This window comes from Felis catus, chromosome D2 (assembly GCF_018350175.1).
Source record: "Felis catus isolate Fca126 chromosome D2, F.catus_Fca126_mat1.0, whole genome shotgun sequence".
Classification (NCBI taxonomy): Eukaryota; Metazoa; Chordata; class Mammalia; order Carnivora; family Felidae; genus Felis; species Felis catus.
Window position 1 is genome coordinate 3,444,610 of NC_058378.1, and position 23,016 is coordinate 3,467,625.

At 38.4% G+C, this 23,016-nt stretch overlaps 1 protein-coding gene across 8 annotated transcripts in view; it reads left to right on the forward strand.

Annotated features, from left to right (window-relative positions):
- Positions 1-23,016, forward strand: part of PCDH15 (protocadherin related 15) — a 1,549,353-nt gene that overhangs the window by 1,120,467 nt on the left and 405,870 nt on the right. The window contains exon 1 of one of the 8 annotated variants that reach the window (XM_045040945.1): positions 11,732-11,852. The exons of the other annotated variants lie outside the window; for them this stretch is intronic. The gene's annotated coding sequence lies outside the window, so the exon portion shown is untranslated. Of the gene's footprint in view, positions 1-11,731; positions 11,853-23,016 lie in introns of those variants that run through there. 8 annotated transcript variants of the gene reach the window in all.

Sequence of the window (23,016 nt, forward strand, 5' to 3'; positions counted from 1 at the left end):
TTCTTTATTCATCTACCCTAAAGATCCCTACATTATTTCATACACACCTTAAAGTTTTACTTTTTGGTTATGGTTTTATTTTAAGTCCATCGGGAGTTTATTTTCGTATGCCATGTGAAGTAATGGTCTGTCTGCCTTTACTCTTTCCACATAGTCAGTTGTCTCAACTACTTAATATTTTCTCATTCCCTTTCTGATCTATTTGCCATTTCTATCATAACACGAGTTTCCTCACATGGTTCTGTCTGTTTCGGAGCTTTCAAAAACTTTCACTGGCCTTTTCTTAATGCTGTGTCACATCCAGCATGTGAGACACCCTGGCTGTTATTCTTCTTCCAAACACTTGGGTTTTTAATCCATGTTAATTTTTAGGATAAGCCTGAGGAATTCTTAAGATTTAGTATTACAATGACCACATTTTAACATTAATTTGAGGGAAAATGATTCTTTACGAGGGAACATGCCCCATCCGTGCACTAATTTACATGTGCTTATATCCTCTTGTTTACTGCATGAAGCGTATTCATGATACCTAGAGACACAGCATATCACCATGGATGTGAGTTTGTACGCTAGACCAAGACTGTTGTATCTGAATCCCACTTGGACCACTTGCTAACTTGAACCTTATGCAACTCAATTTCTCTCTGTGTTTCAGTTTCCTGAAAGAAATAATGTGCCATTTACCCCATAGGGTCTCAGGGAACATTAAATGAGTTAACATTTATGAAACACTTCAGCCACATACTGAGTACCATGTATGTGCACTTAGTTTTTAATCTTTAAAAATTTGTTTTATTGAGGTATAATTGACAAATAAAATTGTGTATATGTGTATGTTTCAAGTGGACATAATTATATATATGTATATATTATTACCAGTGATATTACCACTGATTATTACCAGTGAATATATAGTGAAATGTTTACCAGAATCAAGTTAATTAACACGTCTATTGCCTCACACACTTACCTTTGAGAGAGTGGTAAGAATCCTTACTACCTACTCTCTTAGCAAATTCAAGAATACAGGAAAATATTATTAACTAAAATCTCCATGCTATACATTAGGTCCTCAGAATGTATTTATGATAACAGAGAGCTTGTTCTGTAGGACGACGCTCCCCTATGCCCTCCACCTCCCCAGCCTTGGGCCTCACTATCTATTAACTGTTTCTAGGAGGTTTTGTTTTGTTTCATTTTTTGCGTCCACATGTAAGTGATCCCATGCGTCTCTCTCTTTCTCTGTCTGGCTTACTTCACTTAACATACTGTCCTCACATCTCAGCTGTGAAATTTCACAAATGGCAGCATTTCCTTATTTTTTAAAGCTGAAAAAGTATATTGTATATATGCACACTCCATCTGTCTTACCTTTTCTTTTTCTACTCCTCTGTCAACACACATGACAGGCACTTAGACCCATTTCTATATCTCGGTTATTGTGAATATGGAAGTCCAGAGATCTCTTTGAGATCCTGATTTCACTTCCTTTGGATACATACCCAGAAGTGGGATTACCGGAACATAAAGTAATTCTATTTTTAATTTTTTAAGGGATTCCATACAGTTATCCATAGTATCTGTACCAGTTTACTTTCCTACAACCGTACACAAAGGTGCCCTTTTCTCTGTATACTCACAAACATTTACTGTTTCGTGTCTTTTAGATAATAGCCATCCTCACATATGTGAGATGATATCTCATTGTGGTTTTGGTTAGCATTTGTCTGATTCGTGATACTGAGCAACTTTTCATGTAGCTGATGACATTTCTATATCTTTTTGTTCATTTTTTTTTCAACGTTTATTTATCTTTGGGACAGAGAGAAACAGAGCATGAACGGGGGAGGGGCAGAGAGAGAGGGAGACACAGAATCGGAAATAGGCTCCAGGCTCTGAGCCATCAGCCCAGAGCCTGACGCGGGGCTCGAACTCACAGACCGCGAGATCGTGACCTGGCTGAAGTCGGACGCTTAACCGACTGCGCCACCCAGGCGCCCCTTTTTGTTCATTTTTTAATCAAATTTTTTTTTGCTGTTGAATTATAACATTTCATTGTATATTTTAGATATTAATCTCTTCTCAGATATATGATTTGGAATTGTTTTGTCCCATTCAGTAGGTTGGTTGCCTTTTCATTTTGCTGATGTTTTCCTTTGTTGTGCAGACTTTTGGTTTGGCATAGTCCCACTAATCTATATTTGACTTTGTTGTCATATCCAAAATCCATCATGAAGACTCTTGTGAGGGGTTTACCTGCCATGTTTTCCTCTAGGAGTTTTATAGTTTCAGATCTGACATTTAAGTTTTACTGCATTTGAGTTCATTTTGTGAGGGATGTAAGAAAATAGTCCAGTTTCATTCTTTTTTTTCTTAATTTTTTATTTTTTTTTATTATTTAAAAAAAATTTTTTTTAATGTTTATTTATTTTTGGGACAGAGAGAGCCAGAGCATGAACAGGGGAGGGGCAGAGAGAGAGGGAGACACAGAATCCGAAACAGGCTCCAGGATCTGAGCCATCAGCCCAGAGCCCGACGCGGGGCTCGAACTCACGGACCGCGAGATCGTCACCTGAGCTGAAGTCGGACGCTTAACCGACTGAGCCACCCAGGTGCCCCTTTTCTTAATTTTTTAAATGTTTATTTATTTTTGAGAGAGAGAGAGAGAGAGAGAGAGAGAGAGAGACAGACAGACAGACAGACAGAACATGAGCGGGGGAAGGGAGGAGAGACAGGGAGACACAGAATCTGAGGCCAGCTCCAGGCCCCAAGCCGTCAGCACAGTGCCCATCGCAAGACTCGAACCCATGAACTGCGAGATCATGACCTGAGCCAAAGTTGGACACTTTTAACCGACTATGCCAGGTGCTCCTAGTTTCATTCTTTTGCATGTGGCTGTCTGGTTTTACCAACACCACTAATTGACGAGACTGCCCTCTCCCCAGTGTATGTTCCAGGGTTCCCTTGTTGAGGATTAATTGACTGTGTACATGTGGGCTTATTAGGGGGTTTTCTTCTGTTCCGTTAGTCTAACGTCTGTTTTGTACTAACCCCATTCTGTTCTCATTACTACAGTTTTGTAAAATAGTTTAGAATCAGGAAGTGCAATGACTCTGTTTCCTTTGTTCTCAAGATTGCTTTGGCTTTTTAGGGTCTTTTGTAGTTCCCTAAGAATTTTAGAAATTATTTTTTTCTATCTCTGTGAAAAGTGACATTCGAATTTGGATAGGGATTGCGTGAATATATAGATGGCTACAGGTAGTATGAATATTTTAACAATGTTATTTTTTCCAATCCAAGAACACAGGATATCTTTCCATCTGTTTCTGTCTTCTTCAACTTCTTTCACTGTTGTTTTATAGTTCTCAGTATAGATGTCTGTCACCTCCTTGGTTAAACCTAACCTAAATATCTTATTCTTTTTGATGCCATTGTAAATAGGATTGTTTTATTCAATCTCTTTCAGATAGTTGGTTGTTAAAGTATAGGGATGCAGTTGATTTTTGTATGTTGATTTTGTATTCTGCAACTTTACTGAATTTATTTATTAGTTCTGTCTTTTGGTGGAGTCTCTAGGATTTTCTACATATAAGATCATGTCATCTGTAAGTAGAGACAGGTTTTACTTTTTCCTTTATGATTTAAATATTTTTTATTCCTTTATCGAGACTAATAGCTCTGGTTAGGATTTTTAATGCTATGTTGAAAACTAGGAGCAAGAATGAACATCTTTCTTTTGCCCTGATCTTGAAGGAAAAATTTTATAATTTATTCACTGCCAATTATGATGTTAGCTATGGGCTTGTCAGACGTGGCTGTTATTATGTTAAGGTACATGTCTTCCATACCAAATGCGTTTCAGTTTTTACCATCAATGGATGCTGAGTTTTATCAACAATCAGAAAAGATACAGTTATGAGTTCAAGTCTTCTTAAATTTACTGAGACTTGTTTTATGACCTAACATACAATATGTCCTGGAGAGTATTCCATAAGTGTGGAAGTTGAGAAGAACGTGTATTCTGCTGCAGGTGGATGGAATGGTCAGTATATGTCTGTGACATCCATTTAGTCCAAAATGTCATTCAAGCCCAATAACTTATATTGATTTTCTCTCTGGATGATATATCCATTGTTGAGAGTAGAGTACTGAAATTTCATGCTATTAATGTATTGTTGTCTGTCTCCACCTTCAGATCTGTTAGTATTTGCTTAATATATTTAAGTGTTCCAATATTGAGTACATATGTATTTATAATAGTTACATTCTCTTGATGAATTGATCACTTTATCATTATGTAATGACCTTTGTTTCTTGTTACCTTTTTGACTTAAAGCCTATTGAGTCTGATATAAGTGTAGCTTAACCCCGCTTTCTTTAGTTTCCATGTGTATGGTACATCTTTTTCTGCCTCTTCACTTTTGGCCCATGTGTGTCCATAAAGCTGACGCAAGTCTGCTGTAGACTTATATAGTTGGATCTTATTTCTTTGTTTGTTTTGTTTTGTTTTAATCCATTCAGGCACTCTATGTTTTTCAATTGGAAAATTTAGTCCATTTACTTTTAATATAATTATTTATAGGTAAGGATTTTATTATTGCCATATTGTTCATTGTTTTTAGCTGCTTTGTAGTTCCTTTGTTTCTTTATTTCTATCTTTTTGTGTGTTATTTGATGATTTTCCATAATGTTATGCTTTGATTCCTTTCTCCTTATTTTTTTGTGTATGTACTGTCTTTTAGGTTTTTACATTGGGGTGCTTGGGTGGCTCAGGCACTTAAGCATCTGACTCTTGATATCAGCTGTATTTCTTTGAGATCAGTTTTTTGAAAATTCTTCCAAGAATAATTTTTGGTGTTCTTTGGTCATGGTTTATTTTCTTGAATTGTCTTGCACCACAGACTGGCTGTAGAGTTGAGGTCCAGAGCACATGCTTTGTTCATAGGGACCACAGGGTCGGGATCTGCAGTGAAGGCCCATGTGAAATAAACACAACTCTGTGGCCTGGGGCATGCACAGGACAGTGGAGGCAGGCAGCCCTGATCTCCAGGCAGTGCCACAGCAGCTCCTTCTGAGGGAAGGGCAGCAGTGACTCCTTTTCCAGGGATCTTCAACAGCGTTGGCTATTGATTACCTCAGTGGCAAAAGCTGTTGTCCTCTGCCGAGCAGGCCACTAAGTTCATGCTTCAGAACACCATGAGGAGTCAGACCATGGCCGTTGGTGCAGCTGTTGAGGTCCTCAGCAGCAAAGGCTGTCAGTGTAGAGCACTGGGACCAAGATGGTACCCACCATATAGCTGGTACTGACAACCCCCCCTTCATCTTTGTTCTTTCTGCCACTGACGTCTCAACTAAACCTGTTTCCCCACCCACACTCTTGGGTTTATGCTCTGGGTTTTGCTTCACTGTGTTGCTGGAGGCTTCTTACTGGACCCTTGAACTCCCCAGAGTTATTTTTGCTCATGGATAGCTATCTAACAGTTGTTTGTGTGAGGAATGAAGGCCAGTATCTCCTACTGTGCCATCCTGCCGATGTCACCTTGTGCATTTCACAGGACGTTTTTATCCAACTTGTTGATGTCTGTCTGACCATAATCATTTGTAGCTTCTCTTGTAATCTCTATGTAGACAACTTGATTGCCTACAAATAATGTCATTTTATATTTTCTTTTTGGTGCAGATGTCTTTTACTTCTTTATATGATTTGCACTCTTGAAACTATACTGTTTTGTTGAAAAACCATGTTGCTAGTCATCTTTGCCTTCTTGTTATTTTAAAGGAAGTGTCTCTAGGATTTAATTTTTAAGATGACATATATACTATAGGTTTTACAAATACTTTATTTTTGTTATTTGTTTTATTTATTAGAGAGAGAGAGTGTGTGAGCAGGGGAGAAATGTAGAGGTAGAGAGAGAGAATCTTAAGCAGGCTCTAAGCTCAGTGCAGAGCCCAATGTGAGGCTCAATTCCATGACCCTGGGATCATGACCTGAACTGAAATCAAGAGTCAGACACTTAACTAACTGAGCCACCCAAGCACCCCAGTTTTATAAATATGTACTTTACAGGCAATTATGAAAGCTCCATTTATTTCTAATTTGTTAATAATTTTTATCATGAATGAGTAATAAATGTTTGAAAGATTTTCCTCATTTATTGAGACAGTTTAGGGGTTCAGTCCCTTCCTGTGAAGATGATGAAATGCATTAATAGACTGTGGAATATTAACACACGCCTCACTCTGAGGATAAAAAGTATGTGCTTGTGGGGCGCCTAGGTGGCTCAGTCAGTTAAGCGTCTGACTTCGGCTCAGGTCATGATCTCACAGCTTTTGAGTTGGAGCCCTGCACTTGGCTCTGTGCTGACAGTTCAGAGCCTAGAGCCTGCTTCAGATTCTGTGTCTCCCTCTCTCTCTGCCCCTCTCCTGCTTGCTCATGCTCGCTCTCTCTTGCTCTCTCTCTCTCAAAAATAAATAAAACATTAAAAAAAATTTTAATGTCTTTGTGCTGATTTTCTACACACACACACACACACACACACACACACACACACACACACACACACAGAGTATTTCACTGGGTTTCTAATGCCTTACTTGACATTTTGTACTTAAGAACTGAAGTGAAATTGACTTATAATTTGTTTTACGGTCTACTTTAGGTTTAGAATCATGGGTATGTATGCTCATATTCAGAATATAGTGTTTGCTTCTTATTATGTCCCAGACCCTGTTCTCGGTTCTGGTAGCCTGAGGGGGTTTGGGAAAAATTGAGGGAAATAATAGAACACTACATGGGTGGTCTTGTCAGTCTTCATTGAGAATGGGACATTGGAACAGATAGTAGAGAAGGAAGAGAAAAGTTGTTTCAGAGGAAATGGCCAGCATGAAGCTCTGAGTCGGATTGTAGCTGATCTATCCTAAAATTGCAAGCAGTTAAATCTGAGGGTTCTTGCATGAAATGTGGTTTATGTTCTCCTGTCAAACTATCTGTGCCTCTTCTTTTGGAACACCATTTGTTGACTAGCTAGCTCGCTAACTACTGAATCATTCATTCATTCGGTTGATGAAATATGTATGTTATTTTTTTTCTTTTAAAATCCTCCTGAGTCATGTTTATTCAATTATTTTTTTGTAAAAAAAAAGTATCTTTTATCTCTTCAAAAGTAGGTTGATAAAGTATTCTTATGCCTTTTGTTTTTAATCTCTGCTACACCTAGACTAATGACCCTCTTTGTATCCACTGTTTTACATCCTGCTCTCTATCTTTCTGTCCTTTTTCTTTTTTCTTAATAATCAATTTGGCTACATGCATGTCTATTTAATTTGTGTTTTTAGAGAGCCACGTTTTTTAAATTTACTATACTATTTTATTTTTCTCTTTCATTTATTTCTACTTCAACATTATCTCTCTTTACTTTGTGTATTTCCTATACAATTTCACTTTTTGCTTTATTCAATAGATTCTTCCTTATTTTTGTGTGGCATTTGCACTGTCATTCTGTTCTAACTATAACATGATTTCCATTGGAATTTTTCATTGAACTGCAGTTATATACAAGGGTCTATTTGAGTTAACAAATATGACATTATCTGGCTCTCTCTTACGAGTTTTTAAGTGTCTTACATTTGGATCATGGAATATGGTCAGTGTGAAATAGTTTGATTAACCTGTGAACTTTTTTGTTAAACTCACTAACAACACAGTCTGATGATCAATTCGTTAGCCAAGATATTTTCTCTTATATATTAAATTTGTCCCCTTCCTGGTCAATATTCTCAAAAATGACTTTCAAGAACACTTTTGTTATCACTTTATGGAAATTTAAAAGTATTAAGTGAATTTATATCTAGTTTGATTACACTGTTTAGTATGATTTTATGAGTGGCATATAAACTGAAATTATTAATTGCTTCCTTTGAATATAGAGGTTTCCTATTTGCTCCAAGCTAGCCAAGAGAAGAGTCTGGTGTAATTTAGGATGCATAATTGTAAGAAAAATCATGCTATCTATCTGTCCCACTTGAGAAAACCTATCTTACTTTTAAAAACTGCATTCATTTACTGTAATATCAAATTATTTTAATTTTAGGTTATATTCCCTGTGGGTATCAATATTGTGTTTACTTGATCATATCCTTTAGGATGTAATCAATTAACGAAACACTGCCCCCCTCTTCTGTAAAATATTCTGTCTCACATGTTATCCATTGGCAATATGAATAACTGGAATTGTACCAGTGAATACTCAAAAGTAGTCACATGCATAGTGAGTACTCAAAAGTATTGTCAGCATAATTTCCAAAAAAAGATACTGTGTGTCTTTAATTGCTTCTTGCCAGTTTTTTTTTATAGGAGTCTGCAATTGAATTGCATAGATATGAGGATTCATGTTAAAATATTCAACAAAATATTTCTCTCAACATTAATCCATAAATTATATTCTAAGAATTAAAAGGATTACCTTTTAAAAATATTTTTTTATGTTCACAACTTCCCATTGACTTTACTTTCAGAATGTTTTCTTGCTATTAGGTTACCATATCTAATAGAAAACATTTTAATTTCAATATCAATTGCAGAATATTAATTTAGACCATAAATAGCTGCATATATACAGTGGTGAAGGAATATTTTTCCACTGTTGTTGAAACAGTGAGAACCCTGAATGATTTGATAGCTATATAATTAATCAAATAATAGGCTACCTAATTGAATCTGAGTTAGCTATAAATAGAAAATATATCTGTGGACAGCTGTAAACAAAATTAAAATTATATCCTCTGTGTCCCTGGAGCCCTAAATGCTATGAAAATAAGCAGGCATGAATTTAAATGATGATTCACATTTCTTTGCTCCTGGGTAGGGGGTCTGGTAGCAGGTTTTCTTTCTTCCATGGGAATAAGTGTAGTGCAATCCGGCTCTAAGGAGGATAATCACATTAGGTGGTGGGCACCTGCCAGAGCCAGAGCAAAAGATTTTATTTCTGTTAGCCAATGCCCGGATAATATTCTAAGACCAAATAGATAGAGATAGAGACATAGAATTTAAAGTTTTCTTCAGTTTCTCTAATTAAGTTTTATAAATATAAAAATGATGTATGGTTGAACTCTTACATGATGTAAGAGCAAACAATGAATATGAGAATCATTATTCATCTGTATTTCATATATTTATTCTATAGGTAAAGAAAGGAACCTTTAGAAAATACTTGCTAATAAGTCCAGTACCTGACTAAAAATAAAATCTTGTGCTCATGGAAAATCATGCAGTATTTGTGGTGGGGAGAAGGGAATCTGATTAATATCTGGTATTTATATGTAAGAAAACCATGTATTGGGGCACCTGGGTGGCTCAGTCGGTTAAACGTACAACTTTGGCTCAGGTCATGATCTCGCGGTCCTTGGGTTCAAGCCCCACGTCGGGCTCTGTGCTGACAGCTCAGAGCCCGGAACCTGCTTCAGATTCTGTGTCTCCCTCTCTCTCTGCCCCTAACCCCCTCACACTCCATCTCTCTCTGTCTCGCAAAAATAAATCGCAAAAATAAATTAAAAAAAAAGAGAAAACCATGTGTTAATGTGAATGAAATATAAAGTTACATTTTTTATTAAATAAAAAGGCAGACCACGGCTACAGTTGTAAGAGAAGGTCAAATTAAAATCAGTTCCCTGACTATTATCTTCTCAGTGCCTCACCTTTTAGAAAAAAAAGAGCTGTTTGCATGGGATTCACTCATAAATATTCTCAATTCTCATTGCTCTTTATAATATGATGGACATTTTGGATATGTATAATAATTTACAAGCAAATAAAATACCCAGCCAATTCATATACTCATTGACAGTGTGAGTAATTGGAACAAAAGCATGTATAATAGCATTATCAATAAGTTATCAATGTAAAGGAAAGGAAATTTTATCAAATTGTATATGTAATCTTTCTTTAGTAACTAATATTTAAATGATGTTTCTTTTAGGATCATCTGTTAAAATTTAGGGATAACTGGAAAATAATTTATATTCAACTTGACTATTAAAGTTCATAGAAAAGACTGAGGATTCACATAAAATCTTCGTAAAGCAAATTTACTAATCCAAAGGTAATATTAGTAAAAGAAGAAATGTAGACAGAAGTTGTAGATAATCACTATTAGGGGCATGCACTCAGCTTCAGTGTAAATTGAGAGTAATGTGCTGTGGCCCAAACTGTGTCCTCCCAAAATTTATACACTAAAGTGCTAAGTGTTAATGCGGTTGTACTGGAGTTAGGGCCCCTTGGAAAGTGACTAGGTTTAGATGATGAGCCCCTCTTATGTTAAGTGCTTTTATAAGAAAAGGAAGAAACGACCAGAGGTTTCTCTCTCTCTCTCTGCCACATTTGGACACAGTGAGAAGGCAGTTGTCCACCAGCCAGGAAGATGGCCTTCACCACAGACATCTGACGTATTAGGTGTTTATTTTTCCTGTTATTTTCTGACTTCACCCATAAAATTCATTACAATGGATGGGGCACCTGGGTGGCTCAGTCGGTGAAGCGTCTGACTTTGGCTTAGGTTATGATCTCATGATTCATGGGTTAGAGCCCCGTGTCGGGCTCTATGCTGACAGCTCAGAGCCTGGAGCTTGCTTCAGACTCTCTCTCTCTTCCTGCCTCTCTGCTCCTCCCCCACTCACACTCTGCACCTCTCTCTCTAAAAAATAAATAATCATAAAAAAGATTTTTTAAGTCGCAATGAAGATACCCTGATTGAAGTTTTGGGGGAAGAAATAGTGCCTTTATAGCTTCATTCCCCCACAGATCCCTATCCTCTTCCAAAGAATTCTTAGGGCTACTCAGAAAATAGTTGGCCCAATTTGGGAAGTGTTTATCTTGAAACAGTAAGAATGTTCAAAATTTTGAATGTGTTCATTTAATCAAGAGACAATAACCAAAAATCTACTGTGTTCTAGGCAACATGTTGGTTGCTGTATTGGATATGATTATGGAGATAACCCTCCCCCAAAGGAATAAACATCTAGCAGGGAATGTAATGTAAGACCAAAGTTAAAGGACTATCCAATAAGCCAGTTTATTTTATTACCACATAGTACAAGGTAACAAAAGAATTCAAAGACAAACAGAATGAACACCTCTGAGATAAAATGTACCGCAGTTCACTTCAGGTGACATATTTTTAAATTATAGGCACTATCCTGGGCATAATCATAATCACAATTATCTACAAATTTATTATACAAATCATTAAACTCTGTACATAACAATTTGAAGTTTTTAGTTTATTTATGGGCTTTTTTTCCATACGATCAAGTGGTTATCCAGAAATAGTTAACTGTAGTTTCCCTATTCCTGGAAAAGAGAAACCCAATATTTATAGGTAACACCACAGTTAAGAGGAAAGAAAACTAAAGAAATTGAAATAGACTGCTTTTGTGAAGAAACAAGGAAGTGTCAAAGAGAAAAATTTTAAGGCTCTTTAATCGCAATCATCAAATTGTAACAAATGGGACTGTCAATCGAATCCCTCACTTTAGCCTGAATTTCACGTGAGACTATACCTGCATACCGAGTGAAGAATCATATTTCATAACATATTGCACTGGGCTTTCACAGTTTCTCCATTGGAGACTTTTCTGAATAGCTTGTCAGATACAGAAAAAGCAACTTAATAAGCACTATGATCAAATGCCTATGTAATTCATTTCACCTATTTTTTTTTTCAATTTCAGTGCCCATAATATCATTCCCAGAAAAAAGTGTATCATTTCCTCTTCCTTCTGATTCATTAAACTGTATTCGTCATTCTTTACAAAGTTGTTTTGGTACACCTCACCACTGTCAACTTGACGAAAAGGTCAGTTATGTTTTCAGTAAAAACACATGCTCTTTAATAGTATTATTTCCTTGTTTTTTAATTTTTGAGCATTTTTTAGTGTTTGTTTATTTTTAGGAGGGGAGGGACAGAGAGAGAGGGAGACACAGAATCTGAAGCAGGCTCCAGGCTCTGAGCTGTCAGCACAGAGCCGAACATGCATGGGCCTCAAACTCACAAACCGTGAAATCATGACCTAAGCTGAAGTCGGATGTTTAACCGACTGAGCCATCCAGGCGCCCCAATTTTTTCTTAAAAAAAAAATACAGATTGGCTGGTTTTCTGTCAGTTTCTCATTTATCTCCCTTTGCTGAAAGTTGTGCATGTATGGCCTGACAAGAACTTGAACTACTGAAGTTCGTTTCTTACCCGTTCTCCAAATTACATTTCTGTTGTTGCTTTGCCATGATCGCAATATTCGATATTGAGAGATGTTATTGCACTCGGTAGTGTCAGAAGAATTCCTGAGAGATACTCAGATTTTCGTGCAGGATATGTTTCGAGGATTTTTGGAAATAGAGACAGTGTCAGTTACTAGTTTGCATCTAAGGCAGAGAGGAGATGAAAGTGTCTGCCATCTAAGGCAGGCAAGGACATGCTCTTCCAATAAATGAATGAATGAATGAATGAATGAATGGATGAATGAATGAGTAAGTAAATAAGTAAGTAAATAAGTAAGTACGTACGTAAGTATGTAAGTCCTAGACAGTCTTCTCTTGAAGATTTTTGGAAACTCCTATTCATCAAGGAACAGCTAAAATCAATGAAGACTTTCTTGAGTACAAGTCACAGTTATCGGGGTTCCTAACTCTTTCACTCAGTAAAACATATGTGATGAGAAGCTGGGGCATACATTAAAGATTCTTCTTGTGGGGCGCCTGGGTGGCGCAGTCGGTTAAGCGTCCGACTTCAGCCAGGTCACGATCTCGCGGTCCATGAGTTCGAGCCCTGCGTCAGGCTCTGGGCTGATGGCTCGGAGCCTGGAGCCTGTTTCTGATTCTGTGTCTCCCTCTCTCTCTCTTCCCCTCCCCCGTTCATGCTCTGTCTCTCTCTGTCCCAAAAATAAATAAAAACGTTGAAAATAAATAAATAAATAAATAAATAAATAAATAAATAAATAAATAAAGATTCTTCTTGAATCCTGGCATCTGGCCCAGACTCCAGCAAATGGTTACTGAGTGAGTAAAATCAGGGGCGGAGTTACTAGAGTCTACACTCCATCTCTTGTGCACAGTCTCATACTATCTTCCACTCTGTCCCCGGTGCAGCCTGGGAAGCCATAAAGAGAAAACGGGAGTGCTTTGTGCCTCTACCAGCCTAGGTCACTAAGTAAGACCTTAAACTTTGAGTGAGAAATAAGCATGTGTTACACCGGGCCACAGAAATTGCAATACTCATCTTGAATAGCAGTGAACACGCACTTGGTAGTGCAGGGTACTTAGTACATTTGTAGGTAAGAGCGAAGGTAAGAGGGCAGTAGTACTAACTCCCCATAGCACATACATCTCCTTCCACCTTGACCAGGTTGGCAGTGCTGAAAAGACACGAGTCAGCGGTCTTCCTGGCTCGCGCCTCATCGGGGTGCAACCTGTTCTCACAGCCCGCATCCTGGGGGGATGAATGCAGGAGCTGTCCTCAGGCCAGCACCCAGCATTCTGACGGGCAAACGCCATGCTCAAGGCAACAACACACAATTCCGTTTCTGAGGCCTTGACCATGCAAGTTTCCATCGTCCTCTCTTGTCTACAAAAGAAGAATCACCTTTTCACCAATTGCTTTTCTACCCAAGGATGCTAACTAAAGACCAGGGTCATGAGAAGGGGAAAAGGTGTTTAACTGTCACTGGCATGGAGGTTCTTAAGGGCAGAGTGGGTAAATGACTTTGATTTGTTTGATAAATGACTTTAATTTAACTAGGGAGGAAATTTAAATACTTGGGTCTTTCTTCTGGGTGGAAACTATTTCAACACCATGTTATCCTTCTTTTGTTCTCATTAATTTTACATGTTATAATAATAAGGAAGGAAATAAAATCTATGAGGAAGAAAACAAAAATTCCTTGACATCCTACCACACAGTAATGATCATTTTTATTCATTTATGTATTTATGTAGATAAAATTAGATAATTTCCCACATACTCATGCTTGCTGTTTTATTTGTGGAAATCATTTTTGTGCATGTTTTCTCTTTTTGCTTTCTTCCTCTTTATTTGTCTCACACTGATGGATATGGACTCTAACATCTGATTCTTAACACTCGTGTAGTAAAATGTGTAATACCATATGTTTCTGTTCCTTAAGAAAAGAATCATTATACTGGGGCGCCTGGGTGGCTCAGTCAGTTGGGCGTCCGACTTTGGCTCAGATCATGATGTCACAGCTTCTGAGTTTGAGCCCCGCGTCGGGCTCTGTGCTGACAGCTCAGAGCCTGGAGCCTGCTTCGTATTCTGTGTCTCCCTGTCTCTCTACTTCTCCTCTACTCACGCTCTGTCTCTCTCTCCTTCAAAAATAAATAAACATTAAAAAAAAAAAGAATAGAATCATTATATATACAATTTTAAGTACCTTGCCTTTCTTTTTAAGAAATACCTGTAGGAAATACCTACAGGTGCTTGGATAAAGATCTGATACATCATTTTACTGCTTACATCCATTATAGCCAAAAATATAATGAATCTGAGCATTTAAAAAATATTTATAGGTCACATGATTTATTCATCTATGATTTATCTATTCATAATTTTTTCCATCTTTCCACTTGGTCTTTTCATTTTTTTATCTATATAAAGGAGTATTGTTATTAAGTTTATATTAGTACTATTATAAGTTTTAGGCCTTATTCTGGTAAATAATAATATTTTCCCATAATATGTAAGTTATTTGTTGATTGTATTATATATTTTTCATACAAATGTTTCCATTTTCTATAATTGAAATTTTATATCTTTTTAAATACCTATTGGTTACCTAGTTTATCCATTGGCTACAGAAAAGATCTCACACATTTTATATTTTGTATATAGTGATCTATATTTTCTTCTAAAATTTTATATATATATATTTTCTAAATAGTTTCCTAATTTTGTCAATTCTTTGCTCTAAAAGTCTAAGACCACAAAAATAGTCAATATTTAGGTAAAAAGAATGCTCATAAATAAAGTACCTGTTAGAAGGTTAACTGTCAAAACAAACAGTAGACATTGTAGGTGATGAAACCTAAAGCTATTTAAAAACATAAGAACATAGGAATCCACACAGAGATGCCCACAAGAACCATTATTAAGATGTTTTAGAAGTTAATGTGAATTTACTAAGATTAAAAAATGAATCTATTTTTTGTGTGATAAAAGGCAAATTTTGGCAATGATTGATGGCAAATCTGAATACCCATAAGATTCTCTTGAATTAAAAAAAAAAACTACTAAAATTAATAGTAATGCAGTGAATTTAATTTGATAAACCTTAACTGTATATAAATTAAACATTAAAAAAAGTTAATAGGCTTCCTACTGTATTTTCTAGGAATGGACATGATGTAAATCATAATAGTGACAAAACTATAATAAACTTTAACATTTAATTAAATTTTATTAAATTTTAATGCAGTATATGGTAATCTGGTATTCATTGTGTTTAAAATTTTATTTTATTCTTCAGTATTTGTTTAAAAGCTTATTATGATTTTATATTACTTATAAATATTATTGCTGTCATTGTGTAAGTAAATGACTCAAAACGAATTACTTTTGTTCTTCCTTCCTTCTAGTATCATGAAATTAACAGCCTTGCTCCTGAGACTATCACAGAAAGTCTATCTTAATTCTTACAATTCTTTGGAACTTTTTTTTTTAGGCTAGATTGAGTTCATACTTACAGTTCTTTTATTTTTTAGGTTTATTTATTTGTTTTTAGAGAGAAAAATTGCAAGCAGGGAAGGAGCAGAGGGAGAGAGTAAGAATCCCAAGCAGGCTCCACACTAAGCAGGGGCTGGAGTCCACAAACTGTGAGGTCATGACCTGAGCCAAAGTTGGATGCTCAACCAACTAGGCCACCCAGGCGCCCCAATATTTATATTTCTTTTATTTTTTATTATTATTTTTTATTTGAAAGAGACAGTGTGAGTGATGAAGGGGCAGAGAGAGAGAGAGAGAGAGAGAGAGAGAGAGAGAGAGAGAGAAGAGAGAGAGAATCCCAAGCAGACTCCACACTGTCAACACAGAGCCCAACCCGGGGCTCGATTTCATCAACCGTGAGATCATGACCTGAGCCAAAATCAAGAGTCGGAAGCTTAACCAACTGAGTCACCCAGGCGCCCCTGTATTTATATTTCTTGTGCAAATAATCATCATCTCCTTTTCCTTGATCTTCTGCGGAACATTCTAAAGCTTATTTGGGTTACATTCATTGCCACTTGGCCCAAGGATTTCTGAAAGTGGTAGAGATACAATAATGGAACATGGAAAATGAGTTTTTATTTTATTTCTTTAAATTTCTTTTAAAGTTTATTTTTTTTATTTTGAGAGAGAGAGCGCACGCAAGCAGGAGGGGGCAGAGAGGGAGGGAGACACAGAATCCCAAGCAGGCTGCACACTGCCCGTGCAGAGCCCAGTGTGGGGCTGGAACTCAGAAACAGTGAGATCACTACCTGAGCCAAGATCAAAAGTCAGGCACTGAACTGACTGAGCCCCCCAGGGGCCCCGGAAAAAGTGTTTGTAACAAACTTGAGTCCTGTCCCACAGCCTCCTGTATGTTGCGGGAAGCCCCAGAGAGGAATCCATCTATAGCGACACCCACATTCTTTCCCCTGGGGTTTAGCACATCCCATCCGTGGAAAGAGTCATAGGAATTACAGTACAAAGTGCTGCCCATGCTGGCTGCGTGCCATGTGCCTCTCCTTCCTTCCTGCCTCACCCATTCCCGTCTCCTGTCTCCACCTCACCTGGATTGGTGGGATGACCACACTCCCCATGCATGTGGCTCAGGGGAGATGGGTCCCACTCACTGCATGCCTACCTGGGTTGGCCTCCCAGGTGCTGTCCATGGTAACCCCTTCCCTCTCTTTGCCACCACCAGGAGCAAGGGGCACCCTGCCCCTGAGCCCATCAGGGCCCCTGGGAACACAGCACAGATAACCTGCCAGAGGCCAGTGGGAGAATCACTGCACTGGAAAGAGCGCCTACATCAAAAGTAATTTTCTTTCCAAGGCAGTGGCCTATTTAGTCAAGGCCTATTAAAGGCAGTGCAATTTGTTATTTTCTAAAAGTGAAACTTTTAGCCCTTGTGTGGCATTCCATTATGGTGGAGATTACTTTTAAAGTAATTCTAGGTCACCGTGTCCTCAAATGCAGAAATTCTGTAATTTTTCAAGAAGCTTTTCGATAATGCATACATTTTATAAGATTGAAAGTGAATGAGAAAATTTTAAAGGATACAAAGCAAAAGAAAAAAGCATTTTAATTTGCTCGTATTAGCATACGTTTCTTATTTTGAGTAGAAATATGACACACAAGTGCTAAAGGGAAATTAAATAGGATTTTAAAAATGTTTTGTGTCAAGACTTTGTGGTGTGAGCTGTATTAAAATTAGCGTCTAAAAAATTTGCTAAATAAGATTTTTGGAGAAATATGGCTATTACAGTAGTTGAAAAATATGTTCCCTTCCAATTGGGGGATGTTTGTTATATTGGTTATTATTTTTTGTGTTTACTTTGTATCAAATTATTTTATTTTTATTAGAAAAAAATTAAATGCAGAAACAAGTGTTTCAAAAAATTAAGGAGATGCCTGTGTTGTTCAGCATTATGCATACAAGTTGTTTTCACATAGACAACTCAGGATTTAGCGTCAGCCCCACTGCACTCCTGGCTGTGCCCTTAATCCAGGGTTATGATGTGATCCTGTTGGCCCTTTGGCAGCCATTTATACTTAAGGTTAGTTTGGGAATTTGCCTCAGTTGAAACTATCACTCCATCCAGTTTGATGGAAGAAATAGTAAAGGTTTAGGTTCATAGTGCCTCTATTCTATGTGGATTATTATTAAAATAATATTCACTATGCTTTCCCTTATAGCTATCATTCCTTAGTGAATTTCATCTTCCAGCAAAAATAATATATCTTCCCTTCCTTGACTGTCCATATTTTCTTACTCTGTCAGCAAAACAAATAAATTCTGTTTTCAAACAAGAACAAGACATCAATCTAATTCACTCTTTGACCTTCATGTTCCCCTTGCCTATACAGGATTTGCTGTATCTAAGCAACCCCATCTCTACTTTCCCAGCACTGGCAGAATGGCTCTGAATATTGGGTAAAAATCAGAGCACAGAAAGATGTCCCCAAAAAGGAAAAGAATCACTGTAAGACTTGGAATGTAGCAATTTACCAATTATCTTTTACATGTGAAACACCTGAGATTCTTTTCATCTCCAGCCCCTTCTAATACAGAATAGGTGACATCTGATAGGTGCATTCTGGGCCTGCCACGTGCATGGACTGATGCATGTAGAGGCTGTCCTTAACCACCTTTGAATTGCTTATCTGTACATATAAAACAGAAAAACATGGATTTCTTCCATGTTATGTCACTTTGGCAAGTATGTTGTATGATTTATTTTAAATCAGTGGCTAAATATATTCGTGTGACATCTAATTCTGGTGCCATTGATTTACTAGAATATGCTGAAAGTGTATGCACATGCCTCTACCTGTACACGTATAAACCCACACGTTTTCTTATTTTAGCAGATAGATCTGGGATGCTTCCCCCAAGCTAAATACCAACAGATATTAATCCCGTTGTAGCAGTAGCAGATTTCCTCTTTTAGTCCTCACTAGGCTTACTTTGCCCAATTAAGAGTAGTTCTGTATTTCTGAAAAATAAAAGAGGGTAGTATTTCCAGAAGTTCTGTCTTCATTAGGGAGCCTTATGTCACCACTGGATTTGTGCTTTTGATGTCATTTAACCTCTCTATTAAAAAAAATCGTAATTCTCTTTCCGTTACATTGCTTCCGTGAGTCTCAAATGAAATAAAATATATGATAGGCTGTAAAACTCTTCAGAAATGAGAAGTATGTTGACAGGACTAGGGTTTACACTTAGCACCCTACCCTCTGCCCTCTTAATAATTAGTAGAAAGTGCCATTGGGATGTGCCTTTAATTATCAGCTCTATATTAATATTAATTGATTTTGTCTTACAGTTATATTTTAACTCCTTGACAAAGGAAATCTTTTTTTACTGTTTCATCACTCAAAAAAAGAATCATCCCATCACTTATAGATGTATCTATACATCTAATTGATAGATAGATAGATAGATGTATCTATCACAATGAGAGGGGAGAGAGAGAATAAAAGGGAATAAGAGAATAAAAAAGACTTTTATTGCAGGGCAATATTTTGGATGGTAGAGATACAGAGATTGTGATCATGTACCTGTAAGGAACTTACATTTTCGTACAGAGAGAACATTGAACGTTAAATGAATAAAGAAATAAGGCAAATACTGCTATATACCGTGGAGAACATAACAAATAGTGATATGATGAGTGGGAATGAATGAAGGAGTTTTCATAGGTAGAGCAGTCAGGGAGGGCTTCTCTGAGGAAGGGGCTTTGAAACCTGACTTGTGAGGTAGAAAGCTAAATAGATAGCAGATGTAAAAACCCTGGGAGTGGAACTGTTTGGGTTAGTTTAATAAGAAAAAGTAAAACTTGTGGAAAACTCCTGTGTAACTTACTGCTTCAGGAGACATCTTTGTCTCCATGTTTCCCTTCCCTGTGCTTCGATGGGTGGCTGGCTGCTTCATTCTCCTGCTTTGTGTGCACTGCTCAAGTTGATCACATCTGTCAGGGGCCACTAAGAGAAACAGAGCCCATGGCACCTAGTTACACAGAGGGGATTTGATACAGGGAGCCGGGCAACAGAGGCACAGAAGAGGGGTGGGTGACTCAGGAACAGCCATAGCAGGAAGCATCCCATAGGAGCCCTTTTCCCTCCATGCTCATTTTGGAATTCTGCAGCTGTCTGCTGCACATCTCTCTAGACACATACTGAGGGACACACAAAAATGAACAAGACGTAGACCTTATGTTCAAGGATCTGAGGGTCTAGTATGAGAATATGCGTGTACAAGTGGGGGCACCCGGGTGGCTCAGTGGGTTGAGCATCCGACTCTTGATTTCAGTTCAGGTCATGACCTCACAGTTCAAGAGATTGAGCCCCCTGTCGGGCTCTGCAGTGACAGCACAGAGCCTGCTTGGGATTCTCTCTCTTTCTCACTCTCTCTCTTTCTCTCTCTCTCTCTTTCTCTCTCTCTCTCTCTCTCTCTCTCTCGCACTCTGCCTCCTCCCCCGTGCTCTCTCTCTCTCAAAATAAATAAATAAAATTTAAAAAAATCCAACTACAAGTGATCAGAAACAGGCAATACCAGTTCTGTGAGTATTCAGAGGAAGGAAAGATCAACTCTAGTTGGAGGGTCCGGAAAAGCCTCAAGAAGGAGGTGCCATTTGAGCAGATCCTTGAACTTTTTGGATATTAGGAGGTCACAGAGGGCACAGCGGGGACAAAGAGGTGGACGGAGGGAGTGAGGTGGGTTACAGTCAGTCGTAAACGTTTTTGGGTTTGGCTGCAAGAGTATGCAAATGGAAGCAATGGCAAATATGTACGGAAAGGGAGTAGGCTGGAGCCACATTTTGGAAACCTTTTGTAGACCAGGCTTCAGAATATAGACTTCAGGCACTGGACCTTGGTTTGGTAAACTGTAGCCCAGAGGCCAAGTCTGGACTTGGCCCGGGAGGGAAGGGAGTGTGCTACAGATGAGCATTTGCAACCTGCTTGATGATAGAGAACCACTAGGATTGAACCCCAGTTAAGTGAAATCTTATCTTCCCTGAGAAAAGATTTCCACTCTCCTTATTAACATATCTGTATTACCAAAAAAGAAAAAAAAATCATTATTATATATTGATTTTTTTGTCAATAAACATTTTTGGAGAAAAAGAAAAAATAAAGAATGCAGAGATGCCTGAGTCTGCTGGGGAGGAACATGGACATGGGAGGGTGCAGTTGGACAGCGGGGTACCCAAGGGCCCAGACTCCTCCTCAGGGTGCACGTTTCCTGAGGCTTGTAATGGGTTTCTCAACAGTGCTCTTGTGAAGGGGCGCCTGGGTGGCTCAATCGGTTGAGAGTCTGACTCTTGGTTTTGGCTCAGGTCGTGATCCCAGGGTCCTGGGATCCAGCCCTGCGTCGGGCTCCATGCTGAGTGTGGAGCCTGCTTGGGGTTTTCATCTCTCCCTCTGCCCCTCTCACCCCTGCTCTCTATAGCTCTCTATCTCAAATAAATAAAATTTAAAAAAAGAAAGAAAGAAAAGAAAAACACTGATGTTGTGAAAATTAAAGGGAACCCGGCACAGCCAGAGTATCAGTAAGTGTGATTCCATTTCTTTTCACTGTCTTTCAATAAGTAGTTGTGGGTTGAACAACCAATCTCAAATATTTTCTAAGTAAATAAAGCTGACCATCCATTCCTCATCACGTAAAACAAAAATATTTACGAGTTTCCTTGTTCTTTACAGATCCCTGTGGAATAGTTCTTTTTCCATTGAGATCTGCACTTTTTCCCTCTTTTTCATTCCCAACCTTCTACCAGTTTACATCAGTTGAAAAGCAGCATGTATACTTTCGTTAAGTTGTGGGTCTGTGTGTCTTCTGATGCCTTTCTAGTGGTTTGAATTTGAGGAATAAACAGCAACAGGATCCCGAAAGTAGGCTTACCATTATTAAATTTTAATATTCGGAAACATTACATCATAAGAAGACAATCATGGTTTCCAACAATGGGAATAAATACAGGGGCACCTGGGTGGCTCAGTCAGTTAAGCGTCGACTTCAGCTCAGGTCATGATCTCGTAGTTCGAGTGCTGTAGTGCTGACAGCTCAGAGCCTGGGGCCTGCTTCAGATTCTGTGTCTCCCTCTCCCTCTCCTCCTCCTTCTCCTTCTCTCTCTCTCTCTCTCTCTCTCTCTCTCTCTCTCTCTCTCTCTCAAAAATAAATAAACATAAAAAAAAGAATAGATAGAACTTCTACAGGAGTCCTCAGTGACAGGAGCTGCAGAAGCATGTGAGTTCCAGTGTGGTGTGAATTGTTGTTCATAAGGTTGTAAAGGAGGTGGCTTGCACAAACCACGCCCCAAGAGACTTTGCGCAGGGTCAGGATTTGGGACAGATTGTCAGAAACGGTTAGAAGGGGACACGTGGTTTGCATAAATCTTTACACAAGAATTTCCTGAGCTGTGTTTCCAGAGGCAGATTACCTAGAGCTACCCTCACCTATTACTATCAAATTTGCTTTGTGGAGTCAGGCCTGTCAAGTGTGATTCCTGGACCCACACTTTGAAAATTGTCAACATGGTGGCAAATCAGCACATTCTGTGTGGAAGACATCCTTGCTACCAGCACGGGAACAAGGGAAGGAAAAAACGATTTCACTGAAGCTCTGAAGACAAGTTGGGAAGCCTGGCAGATGGTTCCAGAGACCCTGTGAGCAAGATCAGCAATGCCATTTGAAAGAAGACTTAGGAAGCATCCATCAGAGCCCTGCAGGCACCTGTATCCAGTTATTGAGGGATCCCCTGTTGTGGTTTAAGTAGCCTCTATTGTGAGGACAAAATAGCTGAAAACCAGCCTGGGTCATACTTCTTCAAACAGTAAAACCAAGGGTTTCAGTCTGTGTTTCCACAAAAAGAGCCCAGACTTTCCAGGGTCCTTCAGGGTGCTGGGCATGTAAATGTCGCTGGTTTCATTCTGGGAAGTTCACATTTTGTTTGCGATTCAGAAGCAAGAAGCCAGCCGCAGGAACGGGGTGACAGCTCATGGAAACCAGACCTTGTGTTTATTCTGTTCTGTGACCTGAGGCGGACACAGTCCTGTGAAGAGAAACAGGATGGCTACACCTGTCATGCAATGAGCCTTTCTCTTTCTCGCCTCATATTGTCAGGAAATCCACGTAGCGTGAGCTCTATAAAGAATTAGGAGCTCCTTGTACTAGTGTCTCCTGGTGTGTATTTCCATGTCAGTGGCCTTTTATAGATTTCCTGTTTGTCAAGAGGAGGCTGGTGTAATCTTTACAAATTCTTCTCCCTGCTGA